The following is an 8146-nucleotide window of genomic DNA, read 5'->3' on the forward strand; positions in this document are numbered from 1 at the left end:
GTTATGAGCTTGTCGCAGTGTGTACTTAGCAAACCGCGACCCACGTGCGAATCCACCCCGGCCACCCACCCCCGTCGAGGTGCACACCCTCCCTCGCGAAGTGCGCCCCGTTCGCCAAGTGTGAGCCCTGCCCGGGTGCGCGCACCTTGCTAGGGCGTCGGGTGTGCACCCGGCCCGGCCTACGTGCGTGCACCTGGAGGGGGCGTCGTGTGCGTGCAGTGTCCCGTCTGCAACGCGGTGCCCACACACCACCTCGGGCGCAACGACCTGCGCTCACATGTGGGCCGAGTGCACCTTGGTGCATGTTCGGGGCGCCTCGGGTGCACGCTCGATCTTGCCCCGGTGCACCAAGGCGCTCGGTTTGCCCCGGGTGCGCACTTGGTGCAAGGTGGGCACCCAAAATAGGGATCAAGCACCAAAACACAAGTTTCGGGATGCAAAATGGGACCCAAGGACCACAAATGCGTTCCAAGACCCATGATGGGTCCACGAGAACAAAAATGTGTTCCGAGACTTAATAAACAAATATTGGGTTTTAGGAGAAGAAACATGCTCTGATGCCCAAAACGAGAATCGACCCCGAAAAGGCCACAGGCCAAAAGTGGGATGCGAGACAAAAAAAAATGGGACCCGAGGACCAAAATTGGGTTCCCAGGTCGAAGACAGGGCAACCGGACAAGAAACGACCTCTAAGGCTCGAAATGAGTCCCGACGACTAAAACTTGACAAGAAGCACCCATCAGGCACCCAACTCGACACCCATGGGATGCCGACCCACCCGGGCTTCCACCTAGCACACCTTGGCACCCACCCACCCTCGCACCCAACCTCGCACCCAACTTAGCACCTTTGAACCCACATTGGCACTCACCCTGACCCTGGCACCTTGGAACCCACATTGGCACTCACCTTGACCCTGGCACCCACCTTTGCACTCACCTTGGGACCCACCCTGGCTCCCACCTCGGCACCCACCCAGACACCCACCTTGGTTCCTTGGCACCCACCTTGGATCCTTGGCACCCACCCCGACACCCACCTTGGCACGCAACTTGGCTACTTGCCACCCACCTTGGCTCCTTGACGCCCACCCCGACAACCACCCCGTGACCTACCCTGGCTAGGGTTGGTGCACACCCACCCTGGTGCCCACCTTGGCACCCACCCTATGACCCACCTTGGCACGCACCTTAGTACCCACCCCGTTACCCACCCTAGGACCCACCCCGTGACCCACCTTGGCCAGGGTGGGTGCCTTGGTGCGCACAACTTGCCTGGGCTGCACACCAGGGCGGGCTCAAGATGGCACCCGCGTTCCGTTTTTTTCACTATCTTTCAAAACGGAAATTTTAAAATCTCATTTTTTTCTTTTTTTTGCCTTTTCTGGAAATTAGTGAAGGCAGCGCATCAAAGGTGCGCAATGCTGGTGCGAACCCGGGAGCGCTCCGATGTGTGCTCCAAGGTGCGGCGTGCACGAAGTCCGAGCCCGGTTTGCCCCGGGTGCGCACCTCGCGTGCACCTTCGCCGGGGTGAGCACCTTGGCTGGGTTGCGCGCCCTGGTGCGTACCAAGGAGCGCTCTGAAGTGTGCTCCAAGGTGCGGCGTGCACGAAGTCGGAGCCCGGTTTGCCCCGGGTGTGCACCTCGGGTGCGCACCTCGCGTGCACCTTCGCTGCGGTGGGCACCTTGGCTGGGTTGCGCGCCTTGGTGGGCACCATGCAGTGCACGAAGTCGGAGCCCGGTTTGCCCCGGGCGCGCACCTCCGCCAGGGTGGGCACCTTGGTGCGCACAACTTGCCTGGGCTGCGCATCAGGAAGGGCTCAAGATGGCACCCGCGTTCCGTTTTTTTCACTATCTTTCAGAACGGAAATTTTAAAATATCGTTTTTTTTTGCCTTTTCTGGAAATTAGTGAAGGCAGCGCATCAAAGGTGCGCAACGCTGGTGCGAACCTGGGAGCGCTCCGATGTGTGCTCCAAGGTGCGGCGTGCACGAAGTCGGAGCCCGGTTTGCCTCGGGTGCGCCCTGGTGGGCACCATGGTGCGCACCAAGGAGCGCTCCGAAGTGTGCTCCAAGGTGCGGCCTGCACGAAGTCGGAGCCCGGTTTGCCCCGGGTGTGCACCTCGGGTGGGCACCTTGGTGCGCATGCCTTGCCTGGGCTGCGCACCAGGGCGGGCTCAAGATGGCACCCGCGTTCCTTTTTTTTCACTATCTTTCAAAACGGAAATTTTAAAATCTCATTTTTTTTTGCCTTTTTCTGGAAATTAGTGAAGGCAGCGCATCAAAGGTGCGCACCTCGCTGCCCACCACGGTGCGCAACGCCGGTGGGCACCCGGGAGTGCTTCGAAGTGTGCTCCAAGGTGCTGCGTGCACGTTGTCGGAGCCCGGTTTGCCCCGGGTGCGCACCTCGCGTGCACCTTCGTCGGGGTGGGCACCTTGGCTTGGTTTGCCCCGGCTGCGCTCCGAAGCGGGGTTATTGGAGCGCCGCCTCTTTTTTTGTCGGAGCGTTTGGTGGGGTTTCTCGCATTGGCTCTTCCGAGGCCCGGTTGCCACCCTGGCGCGCACGAAGTCGGAAGTAGGGTTAATTGCCCGGGTGCGCACCTTTGCCAGGGTGGCACCTTACCTGGGCTGCGCACCAGGGCGGGCTCAAGATGGCACGCGCGTTCCATTTTTTTCACTATCTTTCAAAACGGAAATTTTAAAATCTCCTTTTTTTTTTGCCTTTTCTGGAAATTAGTGAAGGCAGCGCATCAAAGGTGCGCACCTCGCTGCCCACCTTGGTGTGCTCTGAGGTGCGCACCCGGGAGCGCTACGAAGTGTGCTCCAAGGTGCGGCGTGCACGTTGTCGGAGCCCGGTTTGCCCCGGGTGCGCACCTCGCCTGCACCTTGGCCGGGGTGGGCACCTTGGCTGGGTTTGCCCAGGGTGCGCTCCGAAGCGGGGTTACTGGAGCGCCCCCTCTTTTTTTGTCAGAGAGTTTGGTGGGGTTTCTCGCATTGGCTCTTCCCAGGCCCGGTTGTTGGGTGCGCTCCCACCCTGGCGCGCGCGAAGTTGGAAGTTGGGTTAATTGCCCGGGCGCGCACCTTCGCCAGGGTGGGCACCTTGGTGCGCAAACCTTGGCTGGGCTGCGCACCAGGGCGGGCTCAAGATGGCACCAGCATTCCCTTTTTCTCACTATCTTTCAAAACGGAAATTTTAAAATCTCGTTTTTTTTTTGCCTTTTATGGAAATTAGTGAAGGCATCGCATCAAAGGTGCGCACCTCGCTGCCCACCTTGGTGTGCTCCGAGGTGCCCACCACGGTGCGCAACGCCGGTGCGAACCCGGGAGCGCCCCGATGTGTGCTCCAAGGTGCGGCGTGCACGAAGTCGGACCCCGGTTTGCCCCGGGTGCGCACCTCGCGTGCACCTTGGTGCGCACACCTTGGCTGGGTTGCGCGGCCTGGTGGGCACCATGGTGCGCACCAAGGAGCGCTCCGAAGTGTGCTCCAAGGTGCGGCGTGCACGAAGTCGGAGCCCGGTTTGCCCCGGGTGCGCACCTTCGCCGCGGTGGGCACCATGGCGTGCACGAAGTCGGAGCCCGGTTTGCCCCGGGTGCGCACCTCGCGTGCACCTTCGCCGGGGTGGGCACCTCGGCTGGGTTGCGCGCCCTGGTGCGCACCAAGGAGCGCTCTGAAGTGTGCTCCAAGGTGCGGCGTGCACGAAGTCGGAGCCCGGTTTGCCCCGGGTGTGCACCTCGCGTGCACCTTCGCTGCGGTGGGCACCTTGGCTGGGTTGCGCGCCTTGGTGGGCACCATGCAGTGCACGAAGTCGGAGCCCGGTTTGCCCCGGGCGCGCACCTCCGCCAGGGTGGGCACCTTGGTGCGCACAACTTGCCTGGGCTGCGCACCAGGAAGGGCTCAAGATGGCACCCGCGTTCCGTTTTTTTCACTATCTTTCAGAACGGAAATTTTAAAATATCGTTTTTTTTTGCCTTTTCTGGAAATTAGTGAAGGCAGCGCATCAAAGGTGCGCAACGCTGGTGCGAACCTGGGAGCGCTCCGATGTGTGCTCCAAGGTGCGGCGTGCACGAAGTCGGACCCCGGTTTGCCCCGGGTGCGCACCTCGCGTGCACCTTGGTGCGCACACCTTGGCTGGGTTGCGCGCCCTGGTGGGCACCATGGTGCGCACCAAGGAGCGCTCCGAAGTGTGCTCCAAGGTGCGGCGTGCACGAAGTCGGAGCCCGGTTTGCCCCGGGTGCGCACCTCGCGTGCACCTTCGCCGCGGTGGGCACCATGGCGTGCACGAAGTCGGAGCCCGGTTTGCCCCGGGTGCGCACCTCGCGTGCACCTTCGCCGGGGTGGGCACCTTAGTGTGCAGACCTTGGCTGGGTTGCGCGCCCTGGTGGGCACCATGGTGCGCACCAAGGAGCGCTCCGAAGTGTGCTCCAAGGTGCGGCCTGCACGAAGTCGGAGCCCGGTTTGCCCCGGGTGTGCACCTCGGGTGGGCACCTTGGTGCGCATGCCTTGCCTGGGCTGCGCACCAGGGCGGGCTCAAGATGGCACCCGCGTTCCTTTTTTTTCACTATCTTTCAAAACGGAAATTTTAAAATCTCATTTTTTTTTGCCTTTTTCTGGAAATTAGTGAAGGCAGCGCATCAAAGGTGCGCACCTCGCTGCCCACCACGGTGCGCAACGCCGGTGGGCACCCGGGAGTGCTTCGAAGTGTGCTCCAAGGTGCTGCGTGCACGTTGTCGGAGCCCGGTTTGCCCCGGGTGCGCACCTCGCGTGCACCTTCGTCGGGGTGGGCACCTTGGCTGGGTTTGCCCCGGCTGCGCTCCGAAGCGGGGTTATTGGAGCGCCGCCTCTTTTTTTGTCGGAGCGTTTGGTGGGGTTTCTCGCATTGGCTCTTCCGAGGCCCGGTTGCCACCCTGGCGCGCACGAAGTCGGAAGTAGGGTTAATTGCCCGGGTGCGCACCTTTGCCAGGGTGGGCACCTTACCTGGGCTGCGCACCAGGGCGGGCTCAAGATGGCACGCGCGTTCCGTTTTTTTCACTATCTTTCAAAACGGAAATTTTAAAATCTCCTTTTTTTTTTGCCTTTTCTGGAAATTAGTGAAGGCAGCGCATCAAAGGTGCGCACCTCGCTGCCCACCTTGGTGTGCTCTGAGGTGCGCACCCGGGAGCGCTACGAAGTGTGCTCCAAGGTGCGGCGTGCACGTTGTCGGAGCCCGGTTTGCCCCGGGTGCGCACCTCGCCTGCACCTTGGCCGGGGTGGGCACCTTGGCTGGGTTTGCCCAGGGTGCGCTCCGAAGCGGGGTTACTGGAGCGCCCCCTCTTTTTTTGTCAGAGCGTTTGGTGGGGTTTCTCGCATTGGCTCTTCCCAGGCCCGGTTGTTGGGTGCGCTCCCACCCTGGCGCGCGCGAAGTTGGAAGTTGGGTTAATTGCCCGGGCGCGCACCTTCGCCAGGGTGGGCACCTTGGTGCGCACACCTTGGCTGGGCTGCGCACCAGGGCGGGCTCAAGATGGCACCAGCATTCCCTTTTTCTCACTATCTTTCAAAACGGAAATTTTAAAATCTCGTTTTTTTTTTGCCTTTTATGGAAATTAGTGAAGGCATCGCATCAAAGGTGCGCACCTCGCTGCCCACCTTGGTGTGCTCCGAGGTGCCCACCACGGTGCGCAACGCCGGTGCGAACCCGGGAGCGCCCCGATGTGTGCTCCAAGGTGCGGCGTGCACGAAGTCGGACCCCGGTTTGCCCCGGGTGCGCACCTCGCGTGCACCTTGGTGCGCACACCTTGGCTGGGTTGCGCGGCCTGGTGGGCACCATGGTGCGCACCAAGGAGCGCTCCGAAGTGTGCTCCAAGGTGCGGCGTGCACGAAGTCGGAGCCCGGTTTGCCCCGGGTACGCACCTCGCGTGCACCTTCGCCGGGGTGGGCACCTCGGCTGGGTTGCGCGCCCTGGTGCGCACCAAGGAGCGCTCCGAAGTGTGCTCCAAGGTGCGGCGTGCACGAAGTCGGAGCCCGGTTTGCCCCGGGTGCGCACCTTCGCCGCGGTGCGCACCATGGCGTGCACGAAGTCGGAGCCCGGTTTGCCCCGGGTGCGCACCTCGCGTGCACCTTCGGCGGGGTTGCGCGCCCTGGTGGGCACCATGGTGCGCACCAAGGAGCGCTCCGAAGTGTGCTCCAAGGTGCGGCGTGCACGAAGTCGGAGCCCGGTTTGCCCCGGGTGCGCACCTCGCGTGCACCTTCGGCGGGGTTGCGCGCCCTGGTGGGCACCATGGTGCGCACCAAGGAGCGCTCCGAAGTGTGCTCCAAGGTGCGGCGTGCACGAAGTCGGAGCCCGGTTTGCCCCGGGTGCGCACCTCGCGTGCACCTTCGCCGCGGTGGGCACCATGGCGTGCACGAAGTCGGAGCCCGGTTTGCCCCGGGTGCGCACCTCGCGTGCACCTTCGCCGGGGTGGGCACCTCGGCTGGGTTGCGCGCCCTGGTGCGCACCAAGGAGCGCTCCGAAGTGTGCTCCAAGGTGCGGCGTGCACGAAGTCGGAGCCCGGTTTGCCCCGGGTGCGCACCTCGCGTGCACCTTCGCCAGGGTGGGCACCTCGGTGCGCACACCTTCTCAATGTTTTCTTGCCTTTTCTGGAAATTGGTGAAGGCAGCGCATCAAAGGTGCGCACCTCGGTGTGCTCCGAGGTGCGAACCCGAGAGCGCTCCGAGGTGCCCACGAAGTCGAAAGTCGGGTTAATTGCATTGTTTTCCCCGGGTGCGCTCCGAGGTGCGCAACATCGGCGCGCACCAAGGAGGGCTCCGAAGTGTGCTCCAAGGTGCGCACGATGGCGTGCACCTCTGGTGCGCACGATTCGGAGCTCGGTTTGACCGGGGTGCGCACACCTTGGCTGGGTTGCGCACCTTTTGTGCGCTCCAAGGTGCGCACGAAGTCGGAGCTCGGTTTGCCCCGGGTGCGCACCTTCGCCAGGGTGCGCACCTTGATGCGCACGCCTTGGCTGGGCTGCGCACCTTGGTGGGCGCCATGGTGCGCACCTTTCGTGCGCTCCAAGGTGCGCACGAAGTCGGAGCTCGGTTTGCCCCGGGTGCGCACCTTGGTGGGCGCCATGGTGCACTCCGAGGTGCCCAAGATTGGTGCGCACCAAGGAGCGCTCCGAAGTGCGCTCCAAGGTGCGCGCGAAGTCGAAAGTTGGGTTAATTGTCCGGTTTGCCTCGGGTGCGCACCTTGCGTGCACCTTCGCCAGGGTGGGCGCCTTGGTGCGCACACCTTGGCTGGGCTGCGCACACCTTGGCACCCGCGTTTCCTTCATTTTAAATTTTTTTTTTTTACAATCTCTCAAGTGGGAAATTCTATAATCTCAACTTTTTTTGCCTTTTCAGGAAACTTTTGAATGGAGCGCATCATTGGTGCGCTCCGAAGTGTGCTCCAAAGCTCTCTCCAGCTGCGTGCACCTGCCCCGGCCGCGCACCCGGCCCCGCCCAGCTTCGCTCACCTGTCCCGGGCGTCTGGTGCGGAACCTTAGAGTAAGAAACATCACCGTGCACCTTGGCCAACGTGCGCGACTCGACCGAGCGCGCACTGGCCGAGGTGCACACCGATTTCACCTGGGTGCGCGCGCAGCACCTCGGGCGCACCGGGGTGCGCGCACAACGCCCGGGTTGCACCGTGGCCTGTGTGCTCGGGGCGCCTCGGGTGCGCGCTCGGTGTCGCCCCCGCGCGCGCGGTAGTGCGGGCAGCGCACCCCGGCCCGGCCCGGCCCCGACGAGAACGCAAACGGGCAAAAGGTTTATTCAAATAGCATTGCGACGCCCGGCGAAAAACTAAAAAAGGGTGCAACACCGGGACTTCCCGGGAGGTCACCCATCCCAGTACTACTCCGGCCCAAGCGCGCTTAACTGCGGAGTTCTGATGGGATCCGGTGCACTAACGCTGGTATGATCGCACCCGTTATGAGCTTGTCGCAGTGTGTACTTAGCAAACCGCGACCCATGTGCGAATCCACCCCGGCCACCCACCCCCGTCGAGGTGCACACCCTCCCTCGCGAAGTGCGCCCCGTTCGCCAAGTGTGAGCCCTGCCCGGGTGCGCGCACCTTGCTAGGGCGTCGGGTGTGCACCCGGCCCGGCCTACGTGCGTGCACCTGGAGGGGGCGTCGTGTGCGTGCAGTGTC

General features: G+C 63.0%; 1 non-coding gene across 1 annotated transcript; it reads right to left on the reverse strand.

The window, feature by feature from the left end:
• Positions 1 to 7804: 7804 nt before the first annotated feature.
• Positions 7805 to 7923, reverse strand: LOC131865637 (5S ribosomal RNA). The gene has a single exon (XR_009364356.1). It is a non-coding gene; the product is annotated as a 5S ribosomal RNA (ribosomal RNA).
• Between the last annotated feature and the right edge of the window lie 223 nt (positions 7924 to 8146).

This window comes from Cryptomeria japonica, unplaced genomic scaffold (assembly GCF_030272615.1).
Source record: "Cryptomeria japonica unplaced genomic scaffold, Sugi_1.0 HiC_scaffold_115, whole genome shotgun sequence".
In the NCBI taxonomy this organism is placed as follows: Eukaryota; Viridiplantae; Streptophyta; class Pinopsida; order Cupressales; family Cupressaceae; genus Cryptomeria; species Cryptomeria japonica.